The sequence below is a fragment of the Setaria viridis genome, chromosome 5 (genome assembly GCF_005286985.2).
Source record: "Setaria viridis chromosome 5, Setaria_viridis_v4.0, whole genome shotgun sequence".
NCBI lineage: Eukaryota > Viridiplantae > Streptophyta > Magnoliopsida > Poales > Poaceae > Setaria > Setaria viridis.
Genome location: NC_048267.2, coordinates 7,789,082 through 7,805,631, shown reverse-complemented (window position 1 = coordinate 7,805,631; position 16,550 = coordinate 7,789,082). Strand labels below are relative to the sequence as shown.

The following is a 16,550-nucleotide window of genomic DNA, read 5'->3' as shown; positions in this document are numbered from 1 at the left end:
CAAAACTATATTATCCAAGTCCCTGAACTCATTAAAACTGGTTATTTTTCCTCCCAATGTGGTATTATCCTAGCACTAAGCTGATCTAGCGTTGACTCGCTCAGATTTGGTAGAGTTGGAGTTCGATCTGAATATAGGGGTGTTCAATTTGATAGAATTGGACCTCAATCTGGCTAGATTTAGTAGTATTAGAGTGAAGGTAGAGGGGAACGAGCAGACGACAGTGTGTGCGCAAGCAGCCTCCAACCTGCACTGATGGATAGCTTGGATGACGATATGGATGAGGTCCTACGTGATGTTCTCCTCACGTGGGCGGGTGGAGCTTGGCCACTGCAGAGCCACCACCGGCGAGTTGGGATGGCGTGTGGACGCAGACAGAGCACGGTAGGCGCCAAGCGCAGGGTGAGGTGGATGTGGAGTGCAGTCCCCCATTGTGGAGCGCTAGGAGGATAAGCGCAGTCACGGGATGCAGAGGAGGGTGAGGCAGGGCGGAGCATGTCTGGCTCCAGCGGATCCACGACCATCAAGCTCGGTCCAAGGTGCGGGTAGAGGCTAGGAAAAACTTACCGGGTAGTCGGCGCGAGGCGAGGTAGATGTGCTAGCGCGGAGGTGGGGCTGCAGCTGTCCAGCCATCGCGGTTGAAAAGCTAGGCGGAGCAAAGACCCCTCAGAGCTGCTGGTGCAGGGCGAGGCTAAAGTCACCAGTGTGGAGCAGCTCGGGGAGTGGCTTCCGGATTCGAAGATATCGGAAAAGATAAGGGGATAGCACGGGAAATAGAAGAGGCATGTGATTAAAAAATCCTGACATGTGAGGGCCCATGTAAAAAACATTACCACGCCAACGCGGTGTCAGCTCAAAATTGGATTCAAACCATCCTGGAAGGAAAAATATCCGGTTTTTGCAAGTTTAGGGAGGTTTGATATCTAGTTTTATAGTTGAGGGAGCAAACCCTAACTTTCATGATAGTCGAGGGAGGCAAAATAGACTTTTCCTAAAAAAAAAATTGAGTATCTGCTGGGAGGGGGGCCGAAACAACCTGATCGAGGCCCAGTAATATTTAAACAAAAGAATTTACCTCCAAAATTTCCTTGCCATTCCTACAAAAAAAATTTCACTGGTGAAGCTGGCACCAACACTTTAGCGAATCACATCCTTCTAAACCTGCAGAAGCGAACAAACCAAACAGCTCAATCGTCACAAAATCGAAGCGTGCCAGAAAATCAACACGAAGAAAATGAGAATACGGACGCCCGCCCTCGTGCTTGCATTACCTGGCCAGTTGCCCACTTGGGCACACTGCGTAGGCGCGGCACCACACACATGACACGATCATGAGCCAGCGCCTAATGATTGGCACATCATCGTCGCAAATGATTGGGCCGCCGCTAGCGCTGTCCGTCTAAAACCCGTCAGATCAGGTTGCCAATACTCCACTACCATCTTTGGTCGTGTCGCTTAAAGCTGATCAGCTTGACTGATCCAAGAAAGCAAGCAAGAAATGTGATCTCTGACCCAACCAACCGAATCCGGGCGGCGATCGATCGATCTCTCGATCTCGCTGTGGCGTGCACTCTTCAATCATTGAGGAAGAAGGAGAAGAAAAGGGACGCCGGCCACGACGTGCCTGCGCTCGGCGGTGGCGCTCCGGTCCGGTCCCTCCAATGGCATGTGCCCAGCAAACAGACGGCAGGCGAGGCGAGGCGAGCGTGGTGCCGTGCGGCTCGTCGGACGCGGCCGAGAAGCATGTGAGGACGGTGGCGTTCCGCGTTCCGGCAATCATCTCTCTGAGACGCGCGCGCCCTTTTAGGTGAGCCAAATCTTTGTTTTTCCCAACGGCCAACGGGATCCTCCCAACGATTCCTTGGAGGCATCTGCAGAGGTGGCTTCCTCAGTTTAGCTAATGGTGCTTTACTTGCTGGTTTGGATAATCATGGATGGATCAGCGTCAACATGCTAATTTACTGTACACTCATCATAAATAAAGACAAAGGCAAAGTGCCTTCAATCCAGAATGAACAGTGTTCTTCAGACTCTGAGGACACACAATGCATCCCCATCTGACATCTCACCTGAATTTTCTCCAATGATTGTTGCTCACGTTACGATCCGGCGTGCGGCGACGGCGATCCATACCTTCCATCTTTCTTCCACGCAACGGCGTTCACGGTTCACACAGCATGCAATGCATAATGGGTGGAAGAAGAAGCCGCAACATGGGCGTGTATGCCGGGCATGTGACTGCGAGTGGTGTGGATCTTTACATGTGAGTGCATGGCCGCTGCCGAAGCAGGCGGCCGGTGGCATTGAAAATTCACCTCGTTTCGTTGGAGCGGCGAGGACCAGGAGGAGACGAGACGAGAAGGGCCTTGCTGCTGCCTGCCGCCTTGGATTGCGGACATGTGAGCAGCGTCCAAGAAGGAGCTGTCCTAGAAGGTGCTGATGAGCTAGCAGCGGCTACGATAAGATTGCATCTGGGGGAGGGGGAGATCAGCTGACTGATCGCGCGCGCAAAAAGAATGTTTGGGGCATTGTCAGGAGGAATCATATGAAGCACATGGCGGATCATATATTCATATCTCCTCTCCGTCTTTCGGCATCGATCGGCAGATTAAAGAGCCCGGCCTAGGGTGAGCAAATCAGCAGTGCGCGGAAAACACCTTTATTTTTACTGCCCAGGTTCATCGTCACCTCCCGGCAACGTATTTGCACCAGTGACATTGGGAGACCAAAAGCTAAATGCGGGTCCAATCGTGACATGATATTGTTGGAATAAGCATATAATTCTCTGCCTCTTGGGATGAACTTTAGTTTTTTCACTTAACCATTCAGCTGACCTGACTAGCTGCACATATGTGTATGGCTTCTGATAATGCACAGATGACCTCGCAGTCAGTTCAGTAACAAAACAGTATTAACAAGGGCTCTATTACTAGGCTCTCTCTCCGTAGTGAGACAAGGCTACATATACATCTTGATCTTGCATAGAAGAAGCAAATCCACTACAGTGTCTACATGTTGCCACTGCATCTTTTGGCCAAAAATTGGTGATCCTCACATAATCCTCTCTTCCTGAACCATTCTCTATTACACCTGTAGCTGGGGTTTAATGCTTTCAGCTCATGCCTAAATCAAATAGTAGGAGAGTCCTCCGTACTAGAGGATTATTGCGTATATGTACCAATAGAACTCTTAAGGTTGTATCAACTCCATGTAATGTTCATGTAAATTAATAAAGCTTTCTTATCGATGAAAAACACTCTAAGGTTGTATATATGGCAAAAAAAAAAGGCCGAATCCGTAACTCCTGAATTTTGGTCTTCAGCTTCATTCAATTTCAACTAGATTCTGTGCAGCCTAGATGCATGTTACAGCACTGCAGCAAAACCAGCAAAGCAGCAGTACAGAGGGATATTGTTGAAGCATGTTACAACACTGTATGAACCTCGGTAACATTGCAAAAGAAGAATGTACTGCACATTGATATATATGGCTTGATTGGTACTCAGATCTGCAGGACACTTGTCCTGCTGCTTGCAAAATCTAGGACTTTTGATTATTTTATCGAGCCTAGCTACAATGCAAAAGACTACTAAGCACTTGTCATTAAGATAGAGGCAAAGATGCTTAAGCCTCCCAACTGCTGAAAGCGTAGCTGCTAGAAAGCGGTTAGGGGGAATCACAGTAATGGATGCGTTTTAATGATTGAATGGCTGCAATTAGTTGTTCCCAGGCCCACATGCATCTCTAATCTACCCTAAGAAAATAGAGTTCCCAATCACCAAACGATCTTGCAGGTGCTGATACAGTCATCCAGCTCCCCTAGCATCCATAATCAATCATGTGAGTGTTGCTTGTAAAGCCGATTTCGCAAGCTAGTACATTAAAATTGAGGAAAGGCAGGACATCTAGGGAGAAGAAGCCCCAGTTTACGCTTCATCTAATGATGAAACCATAATTGATTAAAGCTTAAAGAACCATTAGCATATGCTAATTAACAATGTTATCAAGCAAATGCTTATGCGCCTTCCTGAAAGTGCGCAAAATTGGTATAATATGCTAAGTGCGATCAGATTTCTGAATGTCCACAAAGCTGAGCACCATAAGTAATGAACTGTCGCGCTGTTCAAGAAATTTTTATTAAATATCACTATATATGTGATTTATAATGTATTAATGTGTGATCACAAGTTTGAGATCAAGATTATAAAGTTTTCAGAGGAGACTCATTAACTGTAGTAGGTGCAAATATAGTTCGTAATTTTGCATACCCATGGGTTGAAAACTTAATCAAAGAATGGGCAAAATTGAAAATAGATAAACTATATGCATCCATTTTGGAAGGAGAGAAAAGCAACAATGATGGGCAAAGGATGGTTGCGTAGCTATATATAAGGACCTCACTGGAGCTTTCTTGCACCACACCTCTCTCATGCTTCTTTAAGTGGAGAGAGAGAGAGAGAGAGAGAGAGAGAGAGTAAGCAACAGCAATGCCTGGTGGAAGCATCCAAAGGGATCGCATTGATCCATCATTCCTTCCATTCTTCCATGGTGGCCGTCTTCTACAAGAAGCACGGTTGACGACGGATCATGCGATCCTTTTGGAGGCTTCCTCTAGCCATTACTCCATCTTGGTACTCATTCGCTACTGCTTGCTTGATTGGCTTCATCATCCTTAGCGGATGATGATCAACAGCTACAACCGTCTTTCCTCAAAAAACAGCTACATCCTTCCTGTCCCCTTTGAATCTTTCCATGCTTGCCATCAGAAGAAGGTATGCTGTTAATTTCCTCTTATGCTTGCCATCAGAAGAAGGTATGCAGTTAATTTCCTCTTACGGGCTGTGCTTACTGAGATGTTGGATAGTTTGACGATTTCTTGATTCTTATGCTTGTTTCTTTTCTTTCTTTTTCTTTGATGATTATGTTTTGCTTGTTCCAGAAAAAAAAGAGTAGCATGATCAGAGCTTCGGGTATGTATTACATGCATGTTGAAGATCAGCATATATAGACAAGCTGTGGAAGCTGCAACACCTTGGTGTGTATTCGATCTTGTCTTCTGTAAGTGATTGAAAGATTTGCTAGGTAAAGCATATTGTTGGATATTTAGATCAGCATATATAGACAAGCTTTATGGATGACTGCAGTTACACCTTTCAAATATTATTTTCGGCAAACATTCCAAATATTTTCTATTAATATATCAGTTTATAATAATTAACGCAGATCCTACGAGAATAATGGAATATACATGGTGAACCATGCATCTTCAAAGAATTTTCATACTAAGGTATAGGTATGTTTCATAGTGTATGTTGAAATCGGAATTACTAATCAAATCTGCATTTTGGGGGGCTAATAAGGGCACCCAAATAAAGCATCACTTGTTTGCGTTAAAAGGATAGCAATTGATCTCAAAGAAAAAAAAGGATAGCAATTGGCAATTTGGCATAGCTTCCCATGTGTTGTGGTAGATTCAAGAACATACTATATCCTTCAATTAATCAGCTGTAATTAATTAATTAATAGTGTAGAGCTTACATATTTACTTCAGATGCATTGGAATAAACTAGTGACTGAAAGGACTCTTCTAGCTGATCATCAGATGCATGCAGGCCCTAATCGTACTATTTTACCATTAAATTGTTAGGTAAGCAGCTACACCTCGAGATAGATCTTGTGCTCATCACATGACCTATGCATGTACAGTTAGTCAGTTAGCTAACAAAAATACCGGATCGATGCTGCCTGCCTGCTGTACACAGTCGCAGCACTGCCAGAGATGCCCTTTGACTCGCTCGAGATCCAGTCTCCCCGCATACAGCATGTGCATGCACATCAGGAGAGCTAGCAATGCAAGAACGGCGCCGCTGACGAGGAAGATCCCGGTCTCCGGCCTGATGCCTGCAAGGTCGCCGACATGGACGCCGTTGTTGATGCAATCCTACAGGCAGTTCCGATCGATTCGTACAGCTTTCCCTATTGAGTTCTTTTTGCATGTTAAAGTAGTTGACAAATTCAGATTAAAGTATATACTAACACTATACATGCATGCTTTGGAACGTATGTAACTGAAATTTTTAATTATCTGTAATAAACTCGACTCGTTTGAAATTTAAATTGTTTCATGGTGAGGAGGATATATGCTTGGAAGTGAATTGATTATTAAGGATGTATTTGGATCCTCCATAGCGACTCAGGTAGTGTTGCGTTACCTAGAGTTTTTTCTTTAGATAAATCAAAGAACAAGAGAAGTTGGACGTCTTTAATCCTTGGTAAGATTTCATCAGAACTACATGTACTTTCAAAAAATTTTTTGAGAGAGAACTACTTTTAATTTTCTTTGTTATATACTCCTAGATTCCTAGGTCTCATGGTCATGATCTAGAATTCTACATTGATACTATAGTCCATCTACCCCTGCTTCCACACGAGCTAGCAATTTTAACAATTATATATGAAAAAATTAAGGCACATAGCTAATCATCATCATCATTTCCTCCCCCCTTCTGTCTCGCTCCCTCCCTCCCTCTCTCTCTCCCTCTACGTTCTAACGCAATAGGTATTTAGCTATGTGCTTATCTTTATGTAGCAAGGACAGACCTTAGCTCGTAATTACTCAATACACTTTTTCATCATTACATTCATAGTTTATCACCTTGCATTGCACCACTATATGCATTCCGCATTTGTTTAATTGAACCATTCATTTTGAGATGTGTTTAATATGGAAATCGGTATTATCATCACTTCATTTGTGCTCCATCTGTGCTCATGTGTACACGGTCTATATGGTCATACACATTGTATTTTACATTAAAAATGGCAGGGATAGATGATTTAGAAATACATATTGGTGTATTTTAGGATATTCCTTAGATACGGATTACTTTAGTTTATTTAATAATAACAAATGTGGATAATTTAATACAAATTTATAGGGTTACTTTATACTATTTTTTATGATACCATAGGTTCATAGGTGGGTAATTTAGATCAAGATTATAGTATTTAGTTTAATTTATTTTTTTAAGATGGAGATGAGTAATTTAGATATAGTTTTATAGGTTACTTTACATTATTTTCATATGTTTAGGCATAAGGGTTTCTCTGACAGACGGATTGATTGGATAAGGTGCATTCTAAAATCTGGAACATCGTCAATGCTGCTTAATGGGGTTCCTGGGAAACCTTTTACTTGTAGGAGAGGGGTCATACAGGGTGATCCACTTTCCCCTCTTTTATTTGTGATGGCAGCAGATCTTCTATTGTGAATGAGGCAGCCAACAGAAATATCAATAAGCACCCTCTTGGGTCAGACTTTGGGGGTCATTACCCCATTGTACAGTATGTTGATGATACTCTTATCATCATGCCAGTAGATGCACTTCAGCTTTTCTATCTCAAAGGCCTCTTGAGATCTTTTGCTGATTCAACAAGATTGAAGGTGAACTTCAATAGGTCATTCATTGTGCCAATCAATATCACCAATGAGAAATGTGATATGTTAGCTCGAACTTTGGGGTGTCAAATGGAGTATGCCTTTCACCTATTTGGGATTTCCTTCGGGAACAACCAAACCATCCGTTGTGGAATTCATGCCTCTATTATGCAAAATGGAGCAAAGGATGGTTGGGATTAACAGGTTTGTTTCCTCTCATATGCAAGGCGGCTTACTTTAGTTAACTCCATCTACTCTGCCATGCCAACCTTCTTTGCTTGCACTCTTAAGTTTCCTACTCCCATTGTTAAGCAAATAGAATCATACATGAAGAGTGTGCCGTGGGATGGGGGGGATATTAATAAGAAAGGTGACTGTCTGGTAGCATGGACTAATGCCCGTAGATCAAAAGATCAAGGAGGATTAGGTATTATCGATATTAAAGCCCACAATAAAGCATTGCTGCTCAAATTCCTACACAAATTTTATACTAAGGCAAATTTGCCTTGGGTTGACCTCATCTGGAAATGCTTCTATAAAAGGGGGGCTCCACCTCATGCTCATAGTCCCACTGGATCTTTTGGTGGAGAGATATCATGTCCCTCTCTGATGACTATATGAAAATAATTGCCGGATCTGCTAAAAAGGGGGACACAATTGTATTTTGAAATGATGTCTGGGACTTTGGTCTACTCAAGGAGAGATTTCCTCAACTGCATTATTTTTCTAAGAAACCAAGTGCTCAGTTTTCACTTTTGTTCAGGGAGACAATAGCAAGAATTTCTGGTTACCCTTATCCATGGAAGCTTCTGGTCAACTTGAGGATATGGCTCATATGCTGGAGGGTCTTGAACTTGACACGTTGAATAAAGATGAATGGACATACATATGGGGTTCCTAGGTCTTCTCATCAAAGAAAGCTTATCTCTAGTTGATTGGCTTACAACCTTGTTCTCCACTCTTCAACTGGATGTGGAAATCGTGTGTCAGGAGTAAGCATAAGTTCTTTTTCTGGCTCCTTCTGCGTGATCGGCTAAATACTAGGAATCTATTGCGACGAAATAACATGCACTTGGACAATCATTGGTGTGTTTTGTGTTCAGCTGGGTATGAAGAGACCTTAATGCGCCTTTTCTTCTACTGCTTTTTCAGTCAGAGCTACTGGTCTCTTCTGGGTATTTCCTGGGACCTCTCTCTGCCTCCTTTGGATATGATGATCCAGGCTCGGCAAGCTTTTGGCAGGTCAATTTTCAGGGAAATTACCATTGTAGCCGGTTGGTGCATTTGGTGCTAGAGAAATAACAGTATCTTTGATCATGGGAGCATCTCTTTGGCTCGATGGAAGGAGGAATTCAGGACTGAATTGGCCTTAGTTACACTAAGAGCTAGACCGGTGGTCAAGTTGGCACTAGATAACTTGATGAGTAGCAACCTTTAAGTTTCTCCTTTTTTCCTTTTGAGCTTGAGAGCTCTCTAATCCATTGTACATATCCCCCCATTTTTATATATAAAAAAAATTAGGTAAGGGACTCCCCTGCTGATTCGCTCAAAAAATATTGTAGAGATGGTAACCTTTTTAGAAAAAAAATAATATACTAAAAATAATATATTCAATGGTTGCTATTATCAATGATGATTAGAGTCTACTGAATTGATAGATTTGTGTTTCTTCTTTTTGTGAGAATTTCTAGGATTAACCTTTTTATCCTAACGCATCTCTTAAGGATTAATATAGAGACTTCAAAGTTCAAAAAAAAACTTTCAATTAGTGATAGTAAGATAAGATAATATGGTTTGTTAAGAACATATATGAAAAGGATCACTTATAAACTTGGTCAAACCAAGCTTATATCTTCTTATTAGTTTGCTTTGCTCGCTTTTGCATAGCTATCTTCCTTACTTTCTTTAAGATTTTTTTTCCCTGATGTAAAAAGGAAGAATTATATTATATACTTCATTTGAGTAGTTCTGGATCCAACTCCAAAGCTCCAGGCAATTAAGAAAACGAAACCTTTACAACGATATGGAAGCATGTTCTAATTAGATTTCCAACAAATAAATGGCCACGCGCGTATTACAATGGCAAAGAGCCAAAGACATTGGAATGAAACTAATAAAGGAAAGGCCTTGAAGAGTTGAAGTGGAGCTAATCTGGAGATATTGGCTCAATTCGGATGTTTATCTACAACTTGGGAACGTGAAGAAATATTTCAAACGGATGAAGTAAAAAAAAAAGTTTTTGAATCTAGAATTCGAGATGCCAATTGGCTCGTGTCATTAAATATGTAGGAAAAGGGACACGGGGCACTGTTTCGATCGAAGTCAAATCCTCGAAAAGACTACGACCGTATTCATGGCCCTATCGACACAACTTGTTGCCCTCCATTGGATTCAACGATACTAGCCATCACCAGCTCCGTCCAGTGACAGTACAGCATCGACAAAGCCTCGGACGCCTTTGTCCGACGAGCCGCCGGTGGCCTGCGCCGCGCTCGCCTCGGCCTTCCATTCCCCTGCCCTCGCGCGCATCGCCGCCGCCTCCGGCCCGCTCAGGACCTCCTCGACGCAGCATCTCAGAGCATCACGCGCCATTGGCCTGGGCAGCCGGACCCCGACACCGTACACGTCCACCAAGAACATGGCGTTGGTAGGCTGGTCGGCCACGCCCGGGTACGCGACGACCGGCACGCCGGAGGCGAGCGCCTCCGTGGTCGAGTTCCTGCCACAGTGCATCACGAAGCAACCGACGGCGCGGTGCGAGAGCACGCGCCCCTGATCGCACCAGGCAACCACCTTGCCCCTGCTGTCGCCGCCGGTCGCCGCCGCGACGCAGTCGTCGGGGAGGAGCTCCCGGTTGTTGTCGCGCACCACCAGCAGGAACGGCCGCCCCGTGGCCGCGAGGCCCGCCGCCAGCTCGGCCATCTCGTCCCGGCTGAGCTTCATCATACTCCCGAACGCCACGAACACCACGGATCCCGGCGGCTGCGCGTCGAGCCACGGGACGCAGCCGTCGTCTTCGTGGCCACCGTAATCCTCTGGCTCGAAGAGGGGACCGACTGGTGTGATCGGCAGATGCGCACGGAGCGCCTCGACGGCCGGGTGCTCGAGCTCGTCGAAGGTGTTGACGAGAACCCATGACACCGTCTCCCGGAGGCTGCGGAGGTCGGCGACGAGCGCTTGGCGTCAGATGAACTGCTCGGGCGCGTGAATCAGGACCGGCAGATCGGCGGCAGCCCGGGGACGGTGACCGGCGCGTCTGGATCGGACTTGTCCGGCGGGAGTCCGCGAGCGAGTGGAAGTAGTGGTAGAACAGCGAGAGGATGGCGCAGGACTCCGTCCACAGCACAGCGTGCGGGACGCCCACGGCACCGGCGACGCGGCCTGCCCACGGGATGAAGACGTTGGCCACGACGCACGCCACCGCCCGGCCGGCTCCAGAATGCAGCCGGATGAGCTCCGCGAGGGCCGCCGGCGCAGCGTCCTCCAGGCGGCGTAGGATTTCGCCGCCGGTGGCGCGGTGAAAGAATAAATGGAACGTGGTTACCTATCTTAACTCACCACGATTACATGTTAATATATAGGTCAAAATAGCCAGGATAGATACAAGAGTTTGTGTTTGATACAACTTGCCATGCAAGCAATCTCTATCTATTCTATCTCTAACTCAACCAGGTTTAGGTGCACAGCTCCACTCCTAAACTCCAGCAACTCCATCAAAAAATTCAGCCAAACACCCCAACTTCAAAACTCCATGGAGTTGCTAGCTCCATGGAGCTGTAGTGCAAATGGAGGTGGAGTTTTGGAGCACCTCTTTTGCTACTCCAGAAACCACTCTTTTGAACCTCCTCGTGGAGTTGGTGGATAATTACCCACCAATACCACTGGTTACATAGAAAAAACGGTTCGTTCTATTTTCCTCCGAGACTCCACGCGCTCGTCTCCACCGGTCTCCACCGTGCTAGCGCCGCCCTTCGCTCCTGCCGCCGGCTGTCGTGGCCCCTCCGTCCCGCGCGCTCCGGCCTTGGAGCCCCACCGCCGGCCGCCCCCACCGCCGCCGGCCACACCCCCCGCGGCCCGCCCGAGCCCCGCCGCCCGCTCGAACCCCGCCGCCGCCCGCACCCACTGCCGCCCGCCCCACCCCCCGCCGCCCGCCCGAGCCCCGCCGCCCGCCGCACCCCCCCCCCCCCCCCCCCCCCCGCCCGCGCTAGCCCCGCCGCCAGCCGCACCACCCACCTGCTGGTGCCTTCCCCTCCTCTTCCTTCGGGTGATCAGTGGGCAACGGCAGAGAGAGGAAAAAGAAAGGAGGAAGAAAGGAGGAGGAGAGGATGACAAGTGGGACCTGAATTGGGGGCAACAATGGCAATTAACATTGAAATTGATTTTTTTTGGAGCTGAGAGTACCCATCTAGCCAAACACCCTATTTTATTTCTGGAGTTTTGGAGTAGAGCAGCTCCACCCAGAGCTGGAGTCATGCCAAACAGGGCCTTAATAACCCAGGAGTTCTAAGACGTGACCAAGCACGTTACTATGCACCTCATCATGTGCTGTTACAATATATTTAACACCCTCCCTCAATCCAAACTTCTATGTCTTTTAAAGGTTTAGATTGCGTCTGAAAGCTTCAAACTTCTGAACCGGTAAGGCCTTGGTGAATCCATCTGCTAGTTGATCATCTAATGGAAAAACCGAATCTTCAACTGTTTATTAGTGACTCGTTCTTGCACAAAATGACAATCAATCTCAATATGTTTAGCTCTAGCATGAAATACCAGATTGACTGATAAATAGGTAGCACCAAAATTGTCACACCATAGACAAGGCAATCGACTTCAGAAAGGGCACTAACTAGCATAGAGCTAGATTTCTGAATGCTTAGACCAAGATCAGCAGTAAACTTGATATATCTAAGTATCCTTTATACAGCAGTCCAATGAATGGTGGTAGGAGAATGTAGAAATTGACAGACCTTGTTAACCGAGTAGGCAATATGAGGATGAGTAAGTGTAAGATATTGAAGAGCACCAACAATGCTTCTGTACCGTGTACTGTCTACTTCATTTAAGGACTCTCCTTCATATGCTGAAAGTTTCTCGGAGGCTGACAATGGTGTAGACGATGGCTTGCAATTTTTCGTACCTACACGAGTTAGTATCTCCTGAATATATTTTTCTTGTCACAAGAGTATATCATTTCCTTCCTTTTTCACTTCAATACCAAAAAAATAATGAAGATCACCAAGGTCTTTAAGTGCAAAATCTTCCCTAAGATCCTGAAGTAATGCTAAGATTGCTTCTTGTGATGTACCAGTAACAATAATATCATCAACGGAAATGAGCATATAAATTGTTACTTGAGCTTTCTGATAAATAAAGAGAGAGGTGTCTGACTTGGATGTTTTAAAACCAAGAGCAATAAGTTTTGTACTTAGCCTAGCATACCAGGCACGTGGAGCTTACTTTAATTTGTAGATTGCTTTGTCCAACTTACATATAAGATGAGGAGCATCCTTCTTCTCAAACCCACGTGATTGACGCATATAAACCTCTTCTTCCAAAACACCATGTAGAAACACATTCTGAACATCTAATTGCCCCAAGCACCATCCTCTGGAGATAGCAAGTGATAGTACAAGCCTAACAGTAGTAATTTTAATAATAGAACTAAAAGTATCCTCATAGTCAATACCATAGTGTTGTTTGAACCCTTTTGCTACTAGACGCGCTTTGTATCTATCTATAGATCCATCTGATTTCTTTTTGATTTTATAAACCATTTGCAATCAATTACATTGTTACCTTGCTTAGGTGTCACCAGATGCCATGTCTGATTTCTTTGTAAAGCCATGTACTCCTCCTCCATTGCTTTCTGCCACTTGGGTCTCCCAATGCTTCTTCCAGGTTCTCTAGTTCTCCTGTTGCACTGAAGAAACCATATTTGATCATACCATCTGAAAAAAATTTAGGCTTCACAATACCACTTTAGGACCGAGTCCTTAGTCACTCTTGTTCACGAGAAGCTGCAGGTTCAGATGGTGAAGCATTCAATCTCAGCGGAGAAGATGGTGGAGCCACAGCTGATCTGGTGGTGGGTGCAGAAGATCCACCAGAGACAGCCGGGACCAGCACGCCAGGCGGGAAGGATCTTTCCTGCGTGGTCGGGACACACGGCGTCGCTGGAGAGGCTGTGGGCAATCGGGATGGACTGCCCCCCCCCATGGTGGACTCGGAGCGGCTCTCACGGTGGAGGGCGGATCGCCTCCGGAGTGCGTGCCTAGCACTATCGACACGGGCAGATCCGCCTAGGATCCGGTGCCTACAACTGTCGGAAGATCCGCCTGGGATCTAGCGCTAGGATCGGCTGTGGCTGCAGAAATGGGGGAACCTCTGTTTGCATTGGATTCTTCACTGTTTTGCGCCGGATTTTCTTTTGAACTTTCCTACACATCATCACTAGGATCCACATCAGTAATATTAGGGTTAGCACAATTTACAAGCCCCTAAGTAGATCCAAGAAGATTTGGTGGGAGAAGAAGAATCTCTTGACATACGAGAGCACCGACATTGGGATGGAGATTAGCAAAGGGAAAATTATTTTCATCGAACATCACATCTCTAGAGATATATATGTGACCAGTGGAGATATCAAGGCACTTGAACCCTTCATGAAAAGCAGTGTAGCCTATAAAAGCACAGCGTGTAGAGCGAAAAGAAAGTTTTCTCTTGTTGTAAGGTCGCAAATTAGGCCAACAAGGACACCCAAAAACATGAAGAGAGTTGTAACCAGGTGTTTCCTTGAAGAGAGTTTCAACAGGTGTACGAAAATCAATGACTTTGCTAGGCAGCAAATTAATGAGATACGTGGCAATAAGAAAACCTTGATCCCAATATTTCAAAGGCATAGATGCATTTGCAAAGAGAGATAGTCCAATGTCAACAATGTGATGATGCTTTCGCTCAGCTGCTCCATTTTGTTGATGAGCATGCGGACAAGAAACACGATGAGTAATTCCTATTTGCTAAAAAAAGAATTTAGACGCTCATACTCTCCTCCCCAATCAGATTGCATAGCAAGAATTTTCTTACTGAACTTTCCCTCTACAAGATTTTGGAAGTTCTGAAAAACTTGAAAAACATTAGATTTATTCTTTAGCAGATAGATCCAGGTATATATACTAAAGTCATCAATAAAGCTTACGTAGTATGTGTGTCGCCCAACAGAGACAAGCGCAGGCCCCCAAACATCCGAGTAGATTAGATCAAGTGGAGCTTTAGATGTACTTTCAGATTTATAATAGGGAAGCTAATGGCTCTTGGCCATTTGACAAGCATCACAAACCGAATCACAATCTTCTTGACTCAAGACAAGGAGTTATTATTTCGCACATAATTAACAATGGGAAAGGCAAGATGCTCTAAACGACTATGCCATCGAGAAGAGGATGGTTTATTGACTCCAGAAACTTTCTTAAATGAACTAACTCCCGTGGATTGTGACTCTAGAGGATAGAGGCTGCCCTTGCATCTACCTTGATGAGGAGTTTTCTTTGAGACCTGGTCCTTGATCAAAAAGAAGTTGGGATGAAATTCCATAAAGACATCATTATCTGATGTTAATTTGTGCACAGATAGCAGATTTTTGCTAGATCTAGGAACATGAAGGATATTTTTGAGATGTAATTTTCTAGCAGGGGTATGTAAAGATGTGTGCCCAATATTACTGATTTTCATACCTGATTCATATGTAGTGTGGACTTGATCACGGCCACTGTATCTGTCTTGAACGGTCAGCTTGTCAAGGTTGCTGGTGATGTGGTCAGAAGCACCACTGTCGACGTACCAGTTGGTGTCTTCTCCATACCCAACAGTTGCTGTTGCAGCGGTCTTGGTATTATGTTGTTCATCTTCATCATAGCAATACTAGCAGATTGAAGCCTCATGTCCAACCTTATTGCAGATCTGGCACACGGGCTTGGAGTTCTGCCCTCCTTGCTTGGGGGCACCTCCATTGTTGTGGGGGCGGGGGCTGCGGTTAGGGTTGCCACCATGACCCCTGCGCCCATGGCCGCCTCGGTTGTTACCGCAGCCCAAGGACCTCCTCGTCCTCTTGATGCAGCATTTGCAAATGACTGGTACTGATTGTTGTTGTAAGATTCATGAAGCATCTCAAGGCAAGCATCATATGTCATTAGCTAAGCATAAAGTTCACTCATGGAGATAGGGTCAGATCTAGCCATAACAAATGTAACAATTGGATTGTAATCATGATCCAAACCGGTCAGGATATGTTCAACCATCTCATCTTCACCACCAGTTTTACTAGCAGCAGCGAATTCGTCATGAATAGATCTCATCTTGTTGAAGAATGCTACCATCGTCATGCCTCCTTTCTTCAGAGTGGAGAGCTGCATACATAGGTGGGTGGATCGCGCACGAGATTGCACTAAGAACATAGTCTCAAGTGTCATCCATACCTCAGTAGCTGAGACAAAGGTGGACCGATGCTAGCACATCAGCGGTGAGCGAGTTGAGTAGATAGCCGAGGAGCTGTTGATCCTTGGCAAACTAGGCATTGTACCCCAGGTTGGCGACAATGATCTTCTTGGTGTCCTTCATGACTTCAATGGTCAGGGGCGGTGCCGCAGTTGTGCCATCAAGGAAGCCCATGAGTTGGGCGCCCCTGATTGCGGGCAGAACCTGAGCCTTCCATAGGTTGTAGTTGTCCCTGGTGAGTTTCTCAGAAACCACCAGGCCAAGAACAAGGGGAGCCGCCGAGGACACCATAGATGGGATGAGGCTAGTAGATGTACGTGGAAAGAAGCGCTTTGATTACCATGAAAGAATAGATGGAATGTGGTTGCCTATCTTGGCTCACCATAATTACGTGTTAATATATAGACCGAAACAGCCAGGATAGATACAATAGTTTGTGTTTGAATACAACTTGCCATGCAAGCAATCTCTATCTATCCTATCTCTAACTCAACCAGGTTTAATAACCCATGAGTTCTAAGACGTGACCAAGCACGTTACTATGCACCTCATTGTGTGCTGTTACAATATGTTTAACACGCGGTACAAGTAGTTGTCATGGGGTCTCAAGCTGCCACCGCCA

The 16,550-nt window shown here is 45.3% G+C and overlaps 1 long non-coding RNA gene, 1 other non-coding gene and 1 pseudogene across 2 annotated transcripts; 1 reads left to right on the top strand and 2 right to left on the bottom strand.

Moving 5' to 3' along the window:
• The first annotated feature begins 4,432 nt into the window (after positions 1-4,432).
• On the top strand, positions 4,433-8,963 carry LOC117855108 (uncharacterized). Its single transcript, XR_011898371.1, has 2 exons — positions 4,433-5,058; positions 5,224-8,963. It is a non-coding gene; the product is annotated as an uncharacterized lncRNA (long non-coding RNA).
• Positions 8,964-9,689: 726 nt separating this feature from the next.
• Positions 9,690-15,816, bottom strand: LOC117856177 (UDP-glycosyltransferase 84B2-like; annotated as a pseudogene).
• On the bottom strand, positions 15,612-15,750 carry LOC117859387 (small nucleolar RNA Z247). The gene has a single exon (XR_004641185.1). It is a non-coding gene; the product is annotated as a small nucleolar RNA Z247 (small nucleolar RNA).
• Positions 15,817-16,550: the final 734 nt, after the last annotated feature.